The sequence below is a fragment of the Chiloscyllium plagiosum genome, unplaced genomic scaffold (genome assembly GCF_037043375.1).
Source record: "Chiloscyllium plagiosum isolate Xiang-an unplaced genomic scaffold, Cpla_swu_hap1 HiC_scaffold_1, whole genome shotgun sequence".
NCBI lineage: Eukaryota > Metazoa > Chordata > Chondrichthyes > Orectolobiformes > Hemiscylliidae > Chiloscyllium > Chiloscyllium plagiosum.
The window spans coordinates 129251850-129273314 of NW_028270139.1; the positions used below are offsets into that span (position 1 = coordinate 129251850).

General features: G+C 39.8%; 1 protein-coding gene across 2 annotated transcripts in view; it reads right to left on the bottom strand.

Annotated features, from left to right (window-relative positions):
• Positions 1 to 21465, bottom strand: part of dcc (DCC netrin 1 receptor) — a 1326174-nt gene that overhangs the window by 1007702 nt on the left and 297007 nt on the right. The gene's annotated exons all lie outside the window — the stretch shown is intronic.

Consider the following 21465-nt stretch of genomic DNA (forward strand, 5'->3'; position numbering starts at 1 on the left):
TGCTCCTTCATCAGGTGAGGTCACTCCTGACTTTGTGCTTTAAGGAAGTATCCAACCTCCACTCAGTGCCTCTATGCAATGACAGACTCAAATAAGGAATAAACAAGATGAGTAGTTATATGTATCATCCAAATGTGGATGCTCCATTCAAAACATTGAAGCTCTCAAAAAACAAAACGAAATGGATGGGAGATAGCAATCAGTGAACAGCAGAAGATTTTTTATCTTCATTCGATTTTCGCCTTGTTTTCTTTTTTTCATTTCTTTCAGACCATGGAGCTAAAATTGGTCTTTGGTTAAGAGGTAAAATGAGTCTAAGTGTGTTGGCAGGTCATTCTACATCATTTGGCCACTCTTCTTTCTTAATTAGTTGAATAAAACTAGTCTGTCAAATCACAATTGTGTACTCTGCTAAAGAGCAACTTCATTAGGTGACTCCTCAAGATATAAGTAATCCTCATCCTTCATATGGTAACAGACTACTTTCACATGGGATGGTTCATGATCAAGTCAATCCTGTCAGGACCCAATGATCCTACATTCCCACTGACCAATGGGAGTCACTGGACGGTGATCAGGAACAGAAGGCATGGCTAACATTTCACTTCCCAGTCAGGAGCAGAGCTCATGGCTGCACTTCAGTTGGGATCAGCTACCTTCGGACATTTTCTGTGTTAAAGATGTCATATAAATGCACATTGACATTGTTGGTCAAAGGGCATCTTAAAAGTGACATTGTATTGTGGATACTAGAGATCTTAAATAAAAACAGAAAATGACGAAAGATCTCAGCAGGTCACAGAACAGCATCTGTGAGGAAAGGAACAGAGGTAATGCCTTAGGTTTAATATGACTTCTTTGGAACAGCTTCCAAATACACAGGATCATACAATTTAGGAACAAGCATAAGCAATTTGGCCCTTCCAGGCAGCTTTGCCATTGACCCCTACCCACCCCCACCCCCATCCCCATCCCCATCCCCCACATAACCTTCAACTTTGTTATCTATAAAGAATATGTTTAATTCAGTCTTGAATAGATCTGAAGACCAACATCCACCACCTTCTTAAGGAATGCATTCCCCATACTAACTATCCTCTGAGAGAATTTATTTCTTCTCATATCTGATTTTAAAGGGAGACCTCTTATTCTTAAACTAAGTTCCCTATCCCCACCCTCAGAAGGAAATATCCACCCTATTCACTCCCCTCAAAATTTTATATGTTTCAATAATATCATCTCTTAGTCTTAGGCGGCATTGTGGCACAGTGCCAGAGACCTGGGTTCAATTCCCGCCTCAGGTGACTCTCTGTATGGAATTTGCACATTCTCCCCGTGTTTGTGTGGGTTTCCTCCGGGTGCTCCAGTTTCCTCCCACAATCCAAAAATGTGCAGGTTAGGTGAATTGGCCATGCTAAATTGCCTGTAATGTTAGGTGAAGGGGTAAATGTAGGGGAATGGGTCTGGGTGGGTTGCACTTCGGTGGGTTGGTGTGGACTTGTTGGGCTGAAGGGCCTGTTTCCATATTGTAAGTAATCTAATCTAATCTAAACCCCAATCAATATAGTCTTAATTTGTTCAATCTTGCTTCATACACTAAATCCTTACCCCTGGAATGAGTTGAGTAAACCTTCTCTGAACTGCTTTGAAAACAATTATATTTTTTCTTCAAATGTGGAGACCAAAACTGTAAAGAGGACTCCAGATGATGTCTCATCAACTCCCCATACAGCTGCAGTAAGACTGTTATGTCCCATTCTCCTTGCAATAAATGGCAATGTTTGTAATGACTAGTTAACTGACATGGATTAATCACACATTAGTCAACTCCAGGACACCAGACTGAGAAGGGATTTACAATGCAGAGCTGCTTCCCAAACCCTGATCACTGAGGGAGAGTTGGGTCACTACTACTGAGGGAATGGAGGTATGATTATTTCTGAAGGGAGCAGTGGGTTATTACTAAGGGAGGAGGGGGGTTACTGAAGGGAGAAATGGAGTATTACTAACAGCGGATTATGACTGAGTGGAAAAGGAACAATAACTATACAGAGAGAGGGAGAATTATTTCTGAGGGGAAAAGTCAGTTGTTAGTTGCGAGATAGGGATTAATTGTTGAAAACAATGTGGTGGGGCTATTATCGAGGGAAAAAGGAACTATTGAGGAAAAAATGAGGATTACTACTGCGGGGGAGAGGGGGAGAGGGGGATTATTATTAAGAAGAAGGAAGAGTAATTCTGAGAGTAATTGCAGGTGATTATTAATGATGAAAGGGAGAATTATAATTGGGGAGAAGAAGGGGAATTATCACTGATGGTGAAAGGAGAGATAATGGCGAAGGAGAAGGAGCATTAATACTGAGAGCAGATGGAGAATCATTATTGAGAGGGGAGATGGGAATTATAACTGAAGGGGAGAGAGAATAATCACTGAAGGGAAAAGTGAATTGTTACCATGATTGTTATTGTTACAATCAATATTATTACAACTAATTAGACATGATTAATTCATGTTTATTACTTCTGAGCACACAAACATCGTTTCACAGGAGAGTCACATTGGACTTGAAATGTCCAACTCTGTTTTTCTCTCCACAGATGCTGCTGAGATTCTCCAGCAAGTTCTGTTTATGTAACATAAACGTTCTTCTGCCTATTCGTTCAAATTATTTCAATGTGAAGCTAATATGAAAGGTACTGTTGACTGGTTGAATAACTGAGTAGAGTCTGCATGATAGTGAAAGTCTGGCACCAATTAAAACCAGCCTGCACTTTTAAAATGGAAGATACAGGGAACTGTAAAGTGACTCATTTTGATAGAAAGAAAAGAGAAACACTGGGTATAATTTCGTAGACTGCAGAGGGCCCTGCATGTATGTGTGCATAAATCATTGAAGATGGCAGGACAAGTTGAAAGACATTTAATAAGGCATACAGGACCCTGGGCTTTATCAATGAAAAGGAGCATAGAGTACAAAAGCTAGGAAGTTATGATGAATTTTCATAAAACACAGGTTCATCCTGTGTTGGGTCCAGTTTGCTGCACTTTAGGAAGGAAATGAAGGTGTCAGAAAGGGTACAGAAAAGACTCATGAGAATGGCCCCAGGGATGTGAAACTTCAATCACATGGACAGATTGGAAAAGTTGAGACCTCTTTCCTTAAAGAAGAGAAGGTTGATATTTGGTAGAGCTATTCCAAACCATGGGGAATCTGCAGATGGGGCAAAACTTCTCTTGTTGGTGTATGGATTGAGAACCAGCATAAAACACAAGTTTAAGGTAATTGACAAAAGAAGCAAAGGTGACATGAAGAGAAACTTCTTTTAATGCAGCAAGTGGTTGATATCTGAAATGCATTGCCTGACAGCGTAATGGAAGGGGGTCCAATTGAGGCGTGCAAGAAAGAATTGGATCATGACCTGAAAAGGAAGAATGTAGAGGGCAAGAGACAAAAGGTGGGGAATTGCTTCCTCAGAAAGCCATCTCTGACATAGGATGGCAAAAGGCCTGCTCTGTGATGTAAACACCTCTTCATTCTATGATTCTAAGCACACATTGGCCGCAGCATGTACCAGAGCTTGTTGTGGAAGAGTGTCTAAGTAAACCATACCCTTAAAGATGACAGAAAGCAAGGTCCAAGATTTCCCAATTCTGCTGTGGAGGTATAAGTTGTGGAGTTGTTCTAAATAAGGGTCACTGGACTTGAAGCATTAACTCTGCTTTCTCTCCACGGATGCTCCCTGACCTGCTGAGTTTCTCCAGCAATTTCTGTTTTTGTTTTAGATCGTCAGTATCCACAATTGTTTTTTCTATTTTAGTGGCATATTAAGAGGATAGCTAGTGATCTACAGAACCTGAATAAGTACAGATGATTTTACCAACTCCTTTTCAGAGGAAGACAGTCTAGCCCTTTAAGCAGTTCTATTATTCAGAAAGCTGAAACTTCAGCCATTTCTATGTCTTCACAGGATCTGAGTTATTCCTTTCAAAAATTTAAATGAAATTGATCCTACAACTTTCATTAGGAATAGTATTAAGTATAACAGGTTGGCATAAATAACATCTTTCTATTACTCTAGCAGCTATCAATCTGAGAGAAAAGTTGTCTTTCTAACTCTTTGCCACAGAGTGCTGTGGGGGCAGATACCTTGTTTATATTTAAGACTGAGATAAATAGGTTCAAGGGTTATGAGAAAACACAGGAAGATGGATGTGAGGAGTGTCAGGTCAGCTGTGATCCTGTGGAATGGTGGAGTAGGCTGGAGCGGCCAAATGGCCTACTCCTAGTCCTATTTCTTATTGTCTTATGGTTAAAATTCTTGGCTCATTCAAGTGTGTAGGGCATAGAAGAATGGACAATAAAATATGAATTCAACACAACATGCACCTTTGTAAATTTGGCTGCAGTGATTTGTTCAGCTCACTCACAATCTGAATCAGCAGTGACTGTCTAATCAGCCATGCAGTACAACACCCATAGTCTGTCAATCAAAAGAACAGCCAAGTCTTTGCTGTTAAAATAAATTGGTCATCAAATGGACACAAGCAAGCATCCTACTCTTTACATGATATCTTCAGGCATTATTCCTTTTTATTCGATTGTGACTTTTTGATTAGACATTTTCACAGACGTAGTTTCTCCCTTTTTGTTGCCAGATATCAATCACTCTTTGATTGCTTCCATGGTTAAGGGATTTCACAAGTCATTTAAATTATGGCCACTGCTGAATTTAACAATAGACACTAATTTGATTGGTGATCTGTTGTTACAAATTATTAATTTTGCCACAATTTTACTCAACATAATAGGTGAAAGGTGGAAGTTTTCACAAAGAATACAGATTAATTGAGTGTATGTGAATGGGCAACAGTACTGTAATTTCATTGCAAGATTTCTTACTATTATTCCAGGAATGTAAAGGTAATTTCTGACTTTTTCTACTGCAATTCATCTTGTTGAAGTCCTTTCTCCTCCTCCAACAAATGAACTCTTCAGCTTCTTTGACATGAAGATTGAAAACATCTGACGAGGTGCCTTTATTATTTCTATCCCCTTGTCTCTAGTCTGCCCATCCACCCACCCCAACCACTTCTAAGCCTCCCTACCACTTGCATGTTTCTCTAGTTTCTCACCAATCAGATCTTGTGTTCTCTAGAATGCACCATGTCTATAAGACCCACTTCATGCACTCTTCACTCTATTCCTACAAATCTGCTGACCACCCGACGTCCCTTCCAATGTCCCATGTTAAATGATAATGGAAAGTGCCGTCCCAACTTCCTTCAAATCTGCCGTAGTCACTCCTCTCCTAAAAAACACAACTCTTTACCTCTCCATTCTTGCAAACCATCAGCTATCTCCAAATTCTCTGACTTCTCCAAACATTTTGAATGTGCCATTCCCTCCCAAATCCATTTTCCATGGTTGAATCCCAGTAATGAAGTTTTTACCTCCACCAAATGCTGAAAAGGCTTTTGTCAAAGTCAGAAATAACATTCCATGTGATTGTGACAAAGGTAAACTATCCTTTCTTTATCATTCTCAACCTTCAGGTTTGACAGGGGTAATGATACCATTCTGCTCCACTCTCATCCAGCTGGGTCAGAGTGCACTCTCCTGATCCCATTCTGAACTCTTAAATCATAGTCAGAGAATCATCATTACTCATTCCTCTTACCTCTCCTGCTCCATTTTCTCAGGGATCATACAAAGATCTGTCTTTGACCTCTTCCTGTTTCTCATCTGCATGCTACTCTTTGATATCATTCAAAATCAGCTAGCTCTCTACCTAACTACCAACTTTCTTAAACGGTCCACCAGTTTTAAATTGAAAACATCAAATGCCGGAGATCACAGCGCATCAAACAGTGGCTGTGGAGAGAGAAAAAGCTAATGTTTCATGTCCAGATGACTCTGCATTAGCTTGCTCTTTCTCCATGGATGCTGTCAGACCCGTTGTGATCTCCAGCATTTGTTTTTTTCAGTACAGATTCTAGCATCTTCTCTAATTTGTTCCACCATCTCTAAACTGTCAAACTGTTTATGTGGGTATTCTCCACTGGATCAGCAGAAATCATCTGAAATGGGAAACCCCTTATTTTTTAATTCTGTGCCCTAACTCCATCTCTTTCACAAGGATAAATATCCTTTCAGCACGCCCCCTGTGAAATCCCCTCAGGATTTCTTTTTTGTTTCAATATGGTCCCCTCTCGTCCTTATAAACTCTAATGAACACAGGCTCAAATTGTTCACCTTCCCTCACAAAATAACCTTCCCATCCCAGCTACCAATTGAGTGAACGTTTTCTGAACTGCTTCAAATGCACTTACATCATTTTTTAATTATAGAGACCAAAACCAGCGATTCTGATATGGCCTCAGCAACATTTTTAACCAACTGTAGCAACACATTTATATTCCATTATCCTTGCAATAAATAACATTCCTTTGCCCCCTAATCTCATGAGGTCAAATAACTTTTGACCGTTCATGTGCCAACATACCAAGATCCCTCTGTATCTCAAAGTTAAACAATTTGTCTCCATTTAAATAATAATCTGCTTTTCTATTATTTCTGTCAAATGGGCAAGTTCATATTTTACCACATTATATGCCATCCACTCATTCTTTTTCGGCCATACATTTAATCTGTCTACCCTTTTCAGACTCTTTATGCCATCTTCACAACTTACTGTCCTACTCAACTTTGCATCATCAATAAATTTAGCAACTGTACATTTGGTCACGCCATCCAATTCATTTATATGGATTATAAATAACTAAAATCCCAAACTGATTCATGTATCACACATCTCCTCACATCCTACTATCCTGAAACATATACCGATCCTCTGCTTCCTAATAGTCAACCAATCCTGTAAACATGCTGATATACTACTTTTCTTTCATGGGATCATATTTTGAATTGTAATATTTGATGTTGCACTTTGTTGAATACTTTCTGGAAATCTTAGTATAGTATATTCACTGGTTCCCCTTTATCTATGTTACTTGTTACTTCCTCAAAGAATTCTAACAAATTGGTCAAAATACTATGTTGACTGCATGTTTGCTTAAATGCCCCGTTCTAACCCCCTTCATAATAGAATTCAGTATTTTCTCTATTTTCCCAGTAGGGGAACACTTTGGCAATCCAGGATATTGTGCCTCCGATCTTCAGGTGAGCGCCCTCCATAGTCAACTTGGACATAAGCCGCAATTAAAAATCGCTGAGCAGAGGATGTTAGCTAAGTTTTGTACCCACAATGACAGCCTCAACCATGATTTTGGGTTCATGTTACACTACCGGTAACCCCATACATTCCCACACACAGATTCAAACACACACACACACTTACACAGACCCACTCCCACACATTCACGCTCACTCACATTCACATATACACATGCGCACATAGTCTCTCCAATGCATACACACACACACATTGTGTCTTATACCTCTCCACCATACCACACCTAAGGAAGGGATTGAGCTCTGAAATCTTGCAATTTCAAATAAACCTGTTGGATTATAACGTGGTGTTGTTTGATTTTTGACCTTGTCCATCCCAGTCCAACCATGACATCTCCACATCTTAATTAACAGAGATATCTTTCCACACTCACTGAGCTACCTGTCCTTCCTACATGTCATGTAAGCATGAATACTCAAGATACTATCTTATAGACATGTCCCAGTCAGATCATAAATATTTAGTTCTATTTGCACTGTCAATTCTCTTGTTCTGTTTAAATATGCTACAAAGCTTTTAGTTCTGGCTTTTCCTAGTTTTGAGATATTTAGCCATTTCTATTATTGTTTGTATACTCTGTCCCACCTCACCATATGCTTATTGCTACTTTGCTCTCTTGCCTTGTCTTCTCCAGTTAGTTTATAGAATCCTCTAAAACTTAATCCCTTCCCACCCCCCAATATTTAAAGTCTTCTTTACTGACTTAGTTGTGTGACTCACCAGAACATTGATCTCAGCCTGCTTCAGGTAAAGACCAATGGTACAGATCTCACGTTCCCTAGCACAAGCATCAGTGCCTCAGGAATCAAAACCCACAATAATATTTGAGCATTTATCTGTCTAATTATATTCATTTTATTTTTACTTCTAATTATAAACCACAATTGTCATAAATAATAATGTAGCAAATGTCAGCTGGGTTGGTTATCCCACGAGGAGGGATTCCACACAGGAATCTTACTCCTGACAATTGTTTATGATTAGCATTGGTAAGTATCTTTAGGTTGACAGGATAGTGATTTCCATGATAAACAGACTGTTGTTATTTAGTAAATTAAAAACTGGGGATGCTAGAAATCAAAAACAAAAACAGAAGTTGCTGGAAAAGCTCAGCAGGCCTGGCACATTTTGCGTCAAGTGACCCTTCCTCAGTACTGAGATGCTGCCAGACCTGCTTTCCCAGCAATTTTTGTTTTTGCTGTTGTTTTTAACTGTCCAGGTTTACACATCAAATACGATTTTATTTATTAAGGTGCCTGAGGGTGCAAGCTGGAGAGCCACGCGATAGAGTGAATTAGCACTTTCAGGGCTGTAAACTGGAGGAGAAAAAAATCAATTCATTTAGAGACACAGGATCAAAATAAGGTTTGGCAGGATAAAGGTGAGTAGTGAGATGGATGGTAAGTTACACCAGAGAAAGAGCGAGGAAACTCGGAATGCTTTTCTTAATTCATTCTTGGGATGGGTTTATCATCAGCTAAGTTAATATTTCTTGCTCTTGTGCTGGGAATGCCTCAATAGAGATTCACTCTTTCCATCTGCCAGCAAAGACGTGATGTGATTACACGTCCACCATTGTCCATCTTGGATTCAGAAGTCTCGTCAATACTTGACTGAGAGGGTGAACCCATGGATTCCAGAAGCAGTTCCAACTGTTCCGTAATGACTTACCAGTCCAAAATTGACCTAAGCTCCCAGACAGAAGTGGGAGCTGGGACACTTCACTTTATCTTCCAATGGATATAACCCAGTCTTGTTGACTCTGTAGCCCAAGTAGGTCACTTGGGATGCCTGGATCACACAGCTTTCCCTTCTTAGGTATACGACTGCCTCGGAAAAATGTTTAAAGGCTATGTCCAAATTCTTTAAGTGTTTCTTATTGGTCTTCCCTGTTATTAGACCATCATCTAAATAAATGGCAACCTGAGGTAGACTTTGCAAAATGTTTTCCATCATCCACTGAAAAAATTGACAAGACCTCAAATAGCAGTCTCGTATATTGGCACACACCTTCATGAGCATCAATTGTACCATACGTCTGGGAGACCTTGTCTGAATGCAATTGCGAGTATGCATGAGCTGAAAATGTGTTGCTGGAACAGCGCAGCAGGTCAGGCAGCATCCAGGGAACAGGAGAATCGACGTTTCGGGCATAAGCCCTTCTTCAGGAATCCTGACCTGCTGCCTGACCTGCTGCACTGTTCCAGCAACACATTTTCAGCTCTGATCTCCAGCATCTGCAGACCTCACTTTCTCCGCAAGTATGCATGACTCATTTCCAGCTTCGTGAAGGACAACTCCCCTGCCAGCTTGTGTATAAATCCTCTGTTCAAGGGATTGGATATTTATCCAGCTGCAAAAAGCAGTTAACCCTTTGTTTAAAATCTCCACAAAGGCAACCTGATGCATTGGACTTCGCAATCAGTATGACCGGTGCTGCCCATTCTGCAAACTGGATTGGTTTGATGATTCCTTCACTTTCCAGCCTTCTGATTTCTGCCTCTACTTTTGGTCTACATGGTAAATGGCACTGGGCAGGCCTTGCAGAATCATGGAATTGCTTCCTGGTCAACATGCAAGGTGATGTTGGCTCCCTTGACCATCCTGAAAAACCTTCAGGTATTTAATTAGGACTTCACTCAGGCAGCCATTTTCTAAACGAAAAATATTGAGTCAATACAGGTGAATCTTTCTCAACCAATTTCACTTTGTGAAGCTTGGGCCCAAGACTTTTATTACAACCAGTGGTAACGGAACCAGCTGTTTCTCATAAGGGAGCGGAACCAAAGTCATACCCTTATTCTGTAACAGTCGCCTGGTCTAGGTTCTCAGCCTCACCAAGTCCTGCTCCAAACTTAAGGGTTGGAATCCAAAGTGAATTTTTTTTAAACTTGGTATTGCCATCACGGAAATGGCCATGCTAGTATTGACCTCCATTAGTACCAGGTGACCATTTAACCAGATTTGGTGCTGATTTGGATGTTGCTAAGTTTCAGTTCAAATGTAGGTGGACTTTCCACGCTGTACACTCTCCTATCAGCAGCCTGTGAGTTCTCCTACTCAATTCAGGTCTCGTAGAGCTCTTTTGCTGTCCCACATTTGTATACCTGCAGCAATTAGAATGGCTTGCCAGCCCAGATGCTGAAGAAACATTTAACCATTTGGCCAAGTTTTGGCTTTGTTTTGGGGTTTTGCTGTGGGCTGACTTAGAGTCCCTCTAATCAGGATATGTCCAAACTGAGGGTATGCAATTGTCTTCACTCAAGTGGTGTTCCCCAAGCTCAATCAGACTGATGGCAGTGTCCACTTCCATTGGAATACCCTGCAACTCATATGCTCCACTTGCTGCAGTTTCCAATGATTAAGCCAGTTGTAGTGCCTGTTTGATGTGCAGTTGGGCTTCAGATAGTAGGTGCTTTTTCATGGTTCATCATTAATGCCACATACCAGCCAGTCTCTAAGTATCTCATGAAGGGTTAAACCAAAGTCACATACCTCTGCTAGTCATCTTAATCTAGTCAAAAATCCTGACACAGATTTCCCTGGTTCTCAAATTGCCAATTGAAAACGATAGCGTCGCAGAATTGAATAAGGCTAGGGGTCATAATATTCCTTAACTAAAGCTATCAAGTCTCGAAAGGTTTTAGTGTCTGGTGCCTCAGGGAAAGTTAAGCTCCTAATAACAAAAAGGGCTGTGGGTCCACAGGCTGTCAGGAGAATTACTCATTGCTTTTCATCTGCACCAACATCATTTGCCCAGAAAAGGTAATGCATTCTTTCCATATACTGGGCCCAGTCTTCACTAAAATGCGTGATGTGTAATCTGCCTGAGTAGCGTTCAGATAACTAAGGATGAGCTAAATGAGATGATAGGGTCTTAGTTGCGTGGGCACTGGACCTAACTACCCAATGAAGAATTGTAAGATATTAAACAAACTGAATAATAGAGTATGAGAAGGAAATAATCAACCTGTACTCTGGTCAGAGCATAATTTGAACTCTATTTCTGATCATCAAAAAACAAAACAATCATTCAAACATTGGAGAAGAGCCATAGGGCTGGAATTAATGTGAAAATGGTGGTCCTTTGAAAACTAGACCTTCCAACCTTGGCACCTACCATTTACACCAGAGGGGGAAAGGGGGCAGTTTGCATTTCACCCATTACATTTTGCAAAGGAAGCTGCTCACTGAGACCAGTGACTACCTCCACTGATGTATGATTTTAGTGTTTTAAATATAAAATGCACACATTAAATGAGGTGGGAACTGTCTGAATTTAGAGGATTTGCTTAGAATATCGGGATACATCTCTGGAGAGATAAGATATTCCTTTCAACACAGCACTGGCCATCTTTGGGGGGGTGGGTTAAGTTTCCTTTCTGATAACTCTAAACGTAGGCACACATATGTAGTAACAGTGCATAAACTCATAAAACTGTGAAGCCCATTTAAAATATCAAAAACAACTGTCAAAAGTGTTACAATGAGCTGCCAAGATATTTTAAAATCATTTTCAGAAATGTTATGACACACTTCTGAAGCAGGTGGAACTTGAACTGGGCTTCCTGGCTTAGAGGTGAGACACTACCACAACACCAGAAGATCACCTTTACTTGTCATGATCGTCTGTCAAAAGTGCATTTCAGAAGCATCAAAGAAACTAGCAAGAATCACTGCCAAAACACTCGAATGTGTCAATGGAAATTGTCAAAAGCCTTCTTCAAAGTGACCTGTCAGACTGTTAAATCATTGAAAAGACTTTTTCCTCAATTCTTTTTAATTAAAAAAAATCTACAGCATTTTCATAAATTTGCTTGTAACTTTGCTCCATTCGTTGACATAAGCCTTCAGGTTTCTTTTATTGGGTTAATGCTGCATGAGCCATTTCATAGCCATTGTTATCACAGCAATGTACCTGCTATTTCACAGTTGGATTGAGAACACCAAGTACTGTTTTGAAGTGGAACTTTTATTTCTAGTACTTGCTGCTTTAGAAGATTATGCACTTGAACGAAATGCTCATTAAAGCCTATTATGTAGTTGGAGGAATGCAATTGGATTTTTATGAATTTTTTTTTCTACTATCATGAAGTTTGCAGTAGATATTTAGAAATGTATTTTATTTAGACTCTGCATGGATTCCAAAGTCTGCTCATGGTGGATATTGGGTGAGTTGGCTTGAGTTGTAAGGGCAACACGTGATAGTTGAGGACCATGAGTTGATGTGAGTTGATTTTGACAAAAACAGAAGTTGCTTGAAAAGCTCAGCAGATCTGGCAGCATCTGTGAAGAGAAATCAAAGTTAACATTTCAAGTCCGGTGACCCTTCCTTAGAATTGATGGTAGCTAGGAAAATATGAGTTGGCATTAGGGTAACAAGGGCCATGATGATTGGATATAGGAGCATAGTTTAGTATGAATAAGACTTGGGGATGTGTGTGTGGAAGGTTGAGGGGTGGGGGCTGGAGAACTACTTTATAGCTTTATCGTTATTAAAAACAAACTTCAATACATTGTACATTATCAGCTCACAGAGGCTGGTCTTCTGTCCAGCCCACCACTACACCTCGCATCCTTCACTCTCATTCTGGGGTTGTCTGGTCTGAGTCAGAACAAACCTCGCCACTCTGGATGGAAAATCCCATTTTTTGGAGTAGTTTCTCTCATTCTGGGTTATGAAGCTGGTAAAAGTCAGAACTCTGCACTCCGAAAACAGGAACAAACTTTGAAGCCTTAGTTTTAAAGACACTTTCAAGTTAGAAAAGAAGCAATGGCAAGGTGATGGTCTATGGGATTGTTAAGGATGTGTGGCAAAAATTAACTTAACAAAGTTTTGGGGTTATCTCATGGAGATAAAGGTTTAATTTAATAACTGGTCATGTTTGGAATCATGTTATTCTCCACATAGGATAATCCAAGTGTGAAGTAAACTTCTTAAACTAGCAGAGGCCAAACTATTGGAATTATTTAATAAACCATTGAGGGACATTTAAATCAATTTGGGTGGATCAACACAGGAGAACAGAATGCATTACTCATCTGTAAATATCTTGTGATCTTTGGGAAAACATTTTTTAATTAAATGTACTGTTCTGATGAAGAAACATGAACCTTCCTTATTCTTTCAAATGCTGACTATCTCACGCTGTAATTCCTATAGTCTGTTATCTTTCTGTCTGATTTTCAGCAACTAGTTTCTGTTTTAATCTGATGATTAAAGAGCCACTGTGTTCATTCATGTGATGACTTCTTTTTCATTTGCTTATTAACAAGCAACATATGGCACGAATCCCAAAACACATTGATTATTTGTGATGCTCTCATAATGAAAATTATGCTTGATTTTTTTTCCAGCTCATTTGTCTCCAAGAACAAAAAAAAGAGGATTGTGACTTCTTCCATCCAGCTTATACTCTTTCAGAGATGATGCATTTAGCTGTAAAGCTGAGCTCATCACTTTTGATAAGCTTAGTGAGTCTTCAGGGAAACTCTAGAAACTTCACCTCTTAGTTTGAGAAGATTTTGCACATTGCATACTTATTGAACTCCCTGCCTTCCCACATGGTACAGTTAGTTTCTTTGGGACAAGACACCCATAGACATAGATCAGACAAGAGTCAAAGATAGGAGTCAGAGAGCAAACACTTGAGTTCACAGTTTCAGAGATGGTATGAAGAAATCTGGACAGAAAGAAGTTACAATGCAGGAATATAAGGTTAAAAGATTTCCCTTTCAATGCAAAGAAAGTATTCCTTTACTGTTTTAAAGAACAAGAGTCATAAACAGCTCACAAGTGATGTTGTGGCTTTGCCCCCTCCATAACAATGTGAATTCACCGATCAGAGCACACATACTGAATGGTTATTTATAACTAGCATGTGGGGATTATAATAAAGTACTGATAACCAAAACCACATTCAGAAAGAAAATCTGAGTTCAACATAAAAATGATTCCAAGTCACTATATCTCACATAAAGTCAGCCTCAAGGCGAAAATTAGCCGGTTTGCCCATTAAGCAGGTCTTACTTTCCAGGGATAGGTCCTGATCTACATGGATTTCAACAATTTTATCAATTATGATGGGTAGTCTTTTCACCAAGTATAGAATATTGATATGGGTGACCTCATCATAACCAAAAAAATCTCTTTGTCTCTAACATTGACTGGAAGGACTTTTAGGATAGGTTGGACAAAGTAGATTTGTTTCATGAGCTGAATGAATCTCACTCATTCAAGGATTAATGTAACCTAAGTTTAATATATATACACTTCTCAATATATTATCTCTGTAATAACTGAAGCTTAAATATGTACAGGGCATTCTGGTATAATACGTGTTTTGTCAACGCGAATTGGCTTAAAAAATGCGATTGACGAATTGTGGATGCTGTTTGGATAACACAAACTTTCTATTAACAGATAAAACAATTTTCTATCATGATCTTCTACAGCGTGATTTTATAGAGTGGTTTTCATAGCGCGATTTTCTATAGCGCAGGTGCAGAGGAACGCATCTGTCGCGTTATATCAGAACAACCTGTATTTTGTAATTAGAAATAAGACATTTTTAGTTCTCTTTTTTTCTCGTGTTGGGATTTAGGTTTTCTGTTTTGAATATTGAATAGCACATTTGCACAATACAAACCTGGGTGGGTGGGTGAACTGTGAGGAGGATATAAAGATGATTCAGTGTGATTTGGACAAGTTCAATGAGTGGCCAAATGCATGGAAAATGAAAAATAAATGTAAGGTTATCCACTTTAATAGTAAAAACAGGAAGCCAGACTATTTAGATTGGGCAAGGGGGGAGGTGCAACAAGACCGAGGTATCCTTGTAAACTAGTCTCTGAAAGAACAGATGCAGGTGCAGCAAGTGGTGAAGAAGCCAAATTGACCTATATAGCAAAAAGATTTGAGAACAGGAGTAGGGATGTCTTGCTACAATTGTACAGGGCCTTGAGACCACATCTAGAGTGTTGTGTGCAGTTTTGGACTCCACATCTAAGGAAGGATGTTCTGGCCATTGAGAGAGTGGAACAATGATTTACAAAACGGTTTCTTGTTTTGGCAGGACTGATGTATGAAGAAAGAGTGGATCAGTAAGAGATATATTCACAAGACTTCAGAAGAAAGAGCGGGATCTCATAGAAACTTTTAAAATTCTAACGGGGCCAGCAGAGTAAATGTAGGAAGGATTTCCCAAAGTCCAAGGATTCCAGAAACAACGGTCACATTTGAAGGAAAAGTTCATCCTTTTTGGACTGAGATGAGAAGGCTGGGGAGCCTGTGGAATTATCTGCCATAGAGAGGGATTAAGGGCAAAACATTAAACATTTTCAAGAAGGAGTTAGGTATAACTCTAAGGGTTCAAGGGATCAAAGAGTATGGGGAGAAAACAGGAACAGGGTACTGAGTTGGATGATCAGCAATAATTATATTTAATGGTGGAGTAAACTCAAAGGACTGAATAGCCCACTTGTGTTCCTATTTTCTGTTTCTATCCACATTTAGTTCTTTTGGAAGATTCTACTATATTTTAAATTCTATATTTTCTTTCATAGTTTTCTGATCACACCTGGATGGACCTGAATCCATACTCCTTTTGATAGAGAAACACATAACTGAGGGGTTTTCTCCCATATCGCTTTGACACCTGGGCGAATCACTACCTAGTTGTAATATATTTTTAAAAACAGCAATCAGTGGAAACCCCATCTGGCTCTATTCCTTTAGGGAGAGTCTTACCAATTCTCCAGTCTCATTGAAACATTCTTGGGATCTGGTTTGCTCTACCAAATGTTAAAAGGGGTTAAGTGGCAAGTGCTCCTGATCTAGAACAGTGCCTAAAGATTCTAGGATTTTAATACACCCCAACTGAAAAGGTCAAAATAAAACACTGCACTGTTAAATGGAACCTGGAACCATTGAGTTTTGACCTGTGTTATTCCACAAAAAGTTCCAATCAGGATTTGGACAGGCATGCCTCATACACATAAGCACTGTTATATTCACGGGCATATTTTGGGGCTTTTCTGATCTACTCCAGGAATTCTGTCTAGCCAACCAAACAGTAAATTTGTGATCTGTCCTCCTGGAAGCAGGCATCCTTTCCATACCAGACCTTTCAAAGATGCCAAAATTGATTTAAAGAAAACTCAACTTTATCAGATCACATCACTGACATTTTAAGTGATGTCTATCTGTTCCCAAAAAAAACATGATGAGAGATTCATTACCCTTTTTTGACTCAATTCTTACTTACCCATCGTTCAATTAACAGACACCTCCATTATACCTTGACCATTCACATTTACATTGACAATGATTCTCCCACTAAGTTTAGGTCAGGATTCACATTCCCTGCCGTCCTTTAAGTTTCTCAGCTTTGGAGGAAACTTTTCAGACCTTACATTTTTTAACCACTGCAGAATAACAGTCTCCTTGTACTGAGAAACTACTCCTGGTTTTTGCTCCTTATTGATTTCTCAATTAGAATGCTATTACCGCTGAAGACAAAAAATTGTGAACAGAATAAATTCTAATAGAAGTTCAGTCACCTTCAAGAGCAGAAAAGTTGTGTTTGCAGTAAATTGCTGACGTGTGCAATAAAAAAGAAGTTAGAGCTGGCATGGAAGCAGAACCAGCCCATTACAGTCATCAGTAAAGGCTAGAGTTATAACAGACAAAAAGAGGAATTGTAAAGTATTGGAGTCGTTCAGTTATCAACTATGAATTCTAATCTGATTTTGGCTGTATAGATATTATTTACAAATCAATTATTATAAAAGCCTGTTGCCAGTTAGCTAGATTGGAGATCAATATTTTAAAATTATACTGTCAATTCTGAGGACTGGAAAATTCACCTTTCTCACTGAAACGTTTTTTCTTTTCTTAATTATGTCAATAGTCTATTGATTATTGTAGCTGTGAAATTTCTGCTCTTGTTCCTCTCAAACATGCTGCTCCTCTCCATATTTTCTGATGAAAGCAAAACATACTGGACTATGCCTTACATTATTATGTTGACACCTCGCTTTCATCAGTTTACCTCCTCACACAACACAGTAGCTTTTAAAGTCCATGCTGGCACTTTTTGATTGACCCAGATTTCTCTTCTCCATCTTTCAGATCTGATGATGTCCTGCTTTATGGTCCTTGATACTTCACTCCAATTTCACATTCTAAACAAGAAATTTTCACTATGCCATCCATGCCCATTTTCCCTTATTTGAGCTTTTATTCTGATAAGTAGTCTACAGGTTGGTGGAAGTTAATTGAAATCCAATGGGCTAATGTAACACACTTATTCAAAATAGGAGGGAGGCAATATGTGGGAAATTACAGACCAGTTAGTTTAACATCTGTTGTTCGAAAAGTGTTAGTATCAATCATCAAGGAAATAATTTCAGGACATTGGAAAGTCAAAACGCTATCCATAAGAGTCAGTATGGTTTTATTAAGGACAAGTCTTGATTGACTAATTTGCTAGAGTTATTTGAAGATGTAAAGTGGATAATGGGGATCCTGTTGATGTAATACATCTGGACTTCCAGAAGGCATTTGCACAGAAGATTAATTCACAAGGTTGGATTATATGGGATTAGGGGGTAATTTATCAGTTTGGACAGGTGACTGGCTGATGGACAGAAGACAGAGAATCAGGGTAAATGTTTTCTTTTTCTGGATGGCAGAAAGTAACGAGTGGGGTGCCACAGGATTTGATCCTTGGGATCCAGCTATTTTCAATCTACATTAATGAGTTGGGTACAGAGATAAAAAGCTCTAAATTTGTGGATGACACAAAAATAGGTGAAATGGTAAATTGCAATGAGGAAATAAGAAACTTACAAATGGATGTAGATAGATTAAGAGAGTGGGTCAAAATGTGGCAAACGGAGTTTAACATGAATAAGTGTGAGGTCATGCATTTTGGTTGGAAAAATGGGAAGGCAACCTATTATCTAAGTGGGGAAAGTCTTCGGGGTGCTACAATGCTGAGGGATCTAGCTGTCCTCGTTCATGAGTGATAGAAAACATGCAGGTACAGCAAATAATAAAGAAAGCAAATGGAATGTTGGCTTTAATCGCTAATAGAATAGAATACAAAGGTAAGGAAATACTGTTGTAACTATACATGGTATTGGTGAAACCGCATCTTGAGTATTGTGCACAGTTTTGGTCCCTTATTTTAGGAAAGATGTTATGGAATTGGAGGCCATTCAGAAGAGGTTCACTAGATTGATCCCAGAGATGAGGGGTTTTTCGTATGAGAAAGATTGAACAGTTTCGGCTTATACTCTCTGGAATTTAGAAAAATGAGGGGGGATCAAATTGAGGTATTCAAGAAGATAAAAGGTGTGGATAAAATAGACATGGACTTTATGCTTCCTCTTGTGGGGCAGTCTGGGATGAGAGGTGATAGTCTTAGGATAAAGTATTGAGAGAAACTACTTCTCCCAAAGGACTGTGAATCTGTGGGATTCACTACCCCAAAGTGCAGTGGATGCTAGGTCAGTGAGTAAATTTAAGGAGGAGTTAGATAGACTTTTAATTGACACAGCCAGTCAGGCAGCATCCGAGGAGCAGGAGAGTTGACAGTTCAAGCATAAACTCTTCATCAGCTTATGCTCGCAATGTCGACTCACCTGCTCCTCAGATGCTGCCTGACTGGCTGTGCTTTTTCAGCACCATACTTTTTGACTCTAATCTCCAGCGTCTACAGTTCTCACTTTCTCTGAGATTTTTAATTGGTAATGGGTTGAAGTGTTATGGGGAGAAGGCAGGAAAATTGGGGTGATGAGTATGTCAGCTATGATGGATTAGCAGAGCAGACCTGATGGGTCAAATGGCCTAATTCTGCTCCTATATCTTATGAACTTATCAACTAATTGCCTTTAATGTTAATCTAAATGCAAGTCTTATAAAATTCACTATTTACTGATTTTTGCACAGTTAGGTACAATTATCTCTCAGATATATCGGGTTGATGCAATTTGTTTTAGCTGGTGTAACTTTCTGCCTGCAACTCTTTGTAGGAAGGAAATATTGGTCAATATTTGTTCCCATTATAGTATAGATTGTGAGACATTACACCTCATGCATTAAATATATATGAAATTTAAGCCTATGTTGGTCTATTTGTTGCTGAGTATGCTGTTGACCTTATTAGTCTTTTGCAGCAACTACTATCATTCCCACTTTGAATCCTGTTTGATAGTGCTGGAAACATTCCTTGTAATGAGCTGAGAATAGAGTGTGGGGGACCAGTGACAGCAATCAAGTGTAGTCATAGTGCGTGAGTGATAACTGAATCTGAATCCGAACACAGGTTACCACTCAATGAAAAGACAGGCTGCAAGTCAGGCAAGCTCAGCTAAACACTGCAATTCAGAATCAGCTAATCTAAAGCTCAATTCAACTGCACTTTATACACTGTATAACTGACACAGCCAACTGAAATCTCGAGAAGTATGGTCACACGAATTAGGGGTGCATATTTACATAATCCTTATTTCCCAAGCTAAATTAGTTGCTACCAAAAGACAATAGTCAGCTAATTAAAATTACAGTAGTGTCTGCTGTTAACAATAGATTTATCATCGAGTTCAATGGATTAGAAGTTTCATCTGGTCTAAGTGGTTTTCCATTAAGATACCCTCAATGATATGCTGATAGGTTGAGATGAAGTAACATGGGAGTGAGTTCGAGTGGAGCAGGAACATTGGCATACAGCTGTTGTGCCAAGTAATCCATTCCCATGCTGTAAATTCTCAGCAACTCCTTATTAAATTTTATTTAAGTTAATACACTTTTGATTTTGGTGGGCTTCAGTTTACATGCATCAACAACTTTTGGAGTTTAACAGCATCTTTCATTTTACTTGAGCGGTTAATAAAATTATTGGGAGAGAAACAATAAAATACTTCTAAAGTCCAAATCTGATATTTTCACTATTTAACATTTTATACTGTGTAAAGTGTCAGAATCTCAAATAACTTTGAACCACTGACTTAATTATCAATAACTGTTTCTCTGGGTGGTACTTAATGGAGGTGAGAGGGCATCACCTGTTGGCTAGACAGCCCACATTGCCACTTTCCAGTAAGGCCTGGCACTTTAGGTGCTATTACAGAACAGTGGAAACCCTTCTCAGGAACAAGGAATCCAGGCAGAGGTCATGTTCATCAAGTTGGTTAACCAGTGCCCAGTAGCACTTTATTGCCCAGCAGTAAGATGAGGAGGCGGTGGTTCCTGCACTCACCCAAAGTTTAGGATTGCTAATGGATCACAAGTCAGTTGAGTGATGTCAGGAGGGTCTGTGTCAGTTGCTAGGTCAACAGGATAGCCCCTCCCCAATCAATAGCAGCAATATGTACTATCTACAAGATGCACTGCAGAAAAGTCCTGAGATAGCATCTTCCAAACCTACAAGCAATTCCATCCAGAAGGACAAACGGAAGAGATACGTACAAACACCACACCTGGAAGTTCACCTTCAAACTACTGACCTGACTCACACGTATGGGCCCCAGCTATGTCTGTCTCTTTGTTGGCTACGTAGAGCAGTTGATCGTCCGTAATTACACCGCCACCACTCCCAACCTCTTCCTCCGCTACATTGATGACTGCATTGGCGCCACCTCGTGCTCCCGCGAGGAGGTTGAGCAATTCATCAACTTCACCAACACATTCCACCCTGACCTTAAATTTACCGACCATCTCTGACACCTCCCTCCCCTTCCAGGACCTCTCCATCTCCATTAATGACGACCGACTTAACACTGACATTTCTTACAAACCCACCCGACTCCCACAGCTACCTGGATTACACCTCTTCCCACCCTACCTCTTGCAAAAATGCCATCCCATATTCCCAATTCCTCCGCCTCCGCCGGATCTGCTCCCAGGAGGACCAGTTCCATCACAGAACACACCAGATGGCCTCCTTCTTTAGAGACCGCAATTTCCCTTCCCACGTGGTTAAAGATGCCCTCCAATGCATCTCGTCCACATCCCGCACCTCCGCCCTCAGACCCCACCACTCCAACCGTAACAAGGACAGAACGCCCCTGGTGCTCACCTTCCACCCTACCAACCTTCGCATAAACCAAATCATCCGCCGACATTTCCGCCACCTCCAAACAGACCCCACCATCAGGGATATATTTCCCTCCCCACCCCTTCCGCCTTCCGCAAAGACCGTTCCC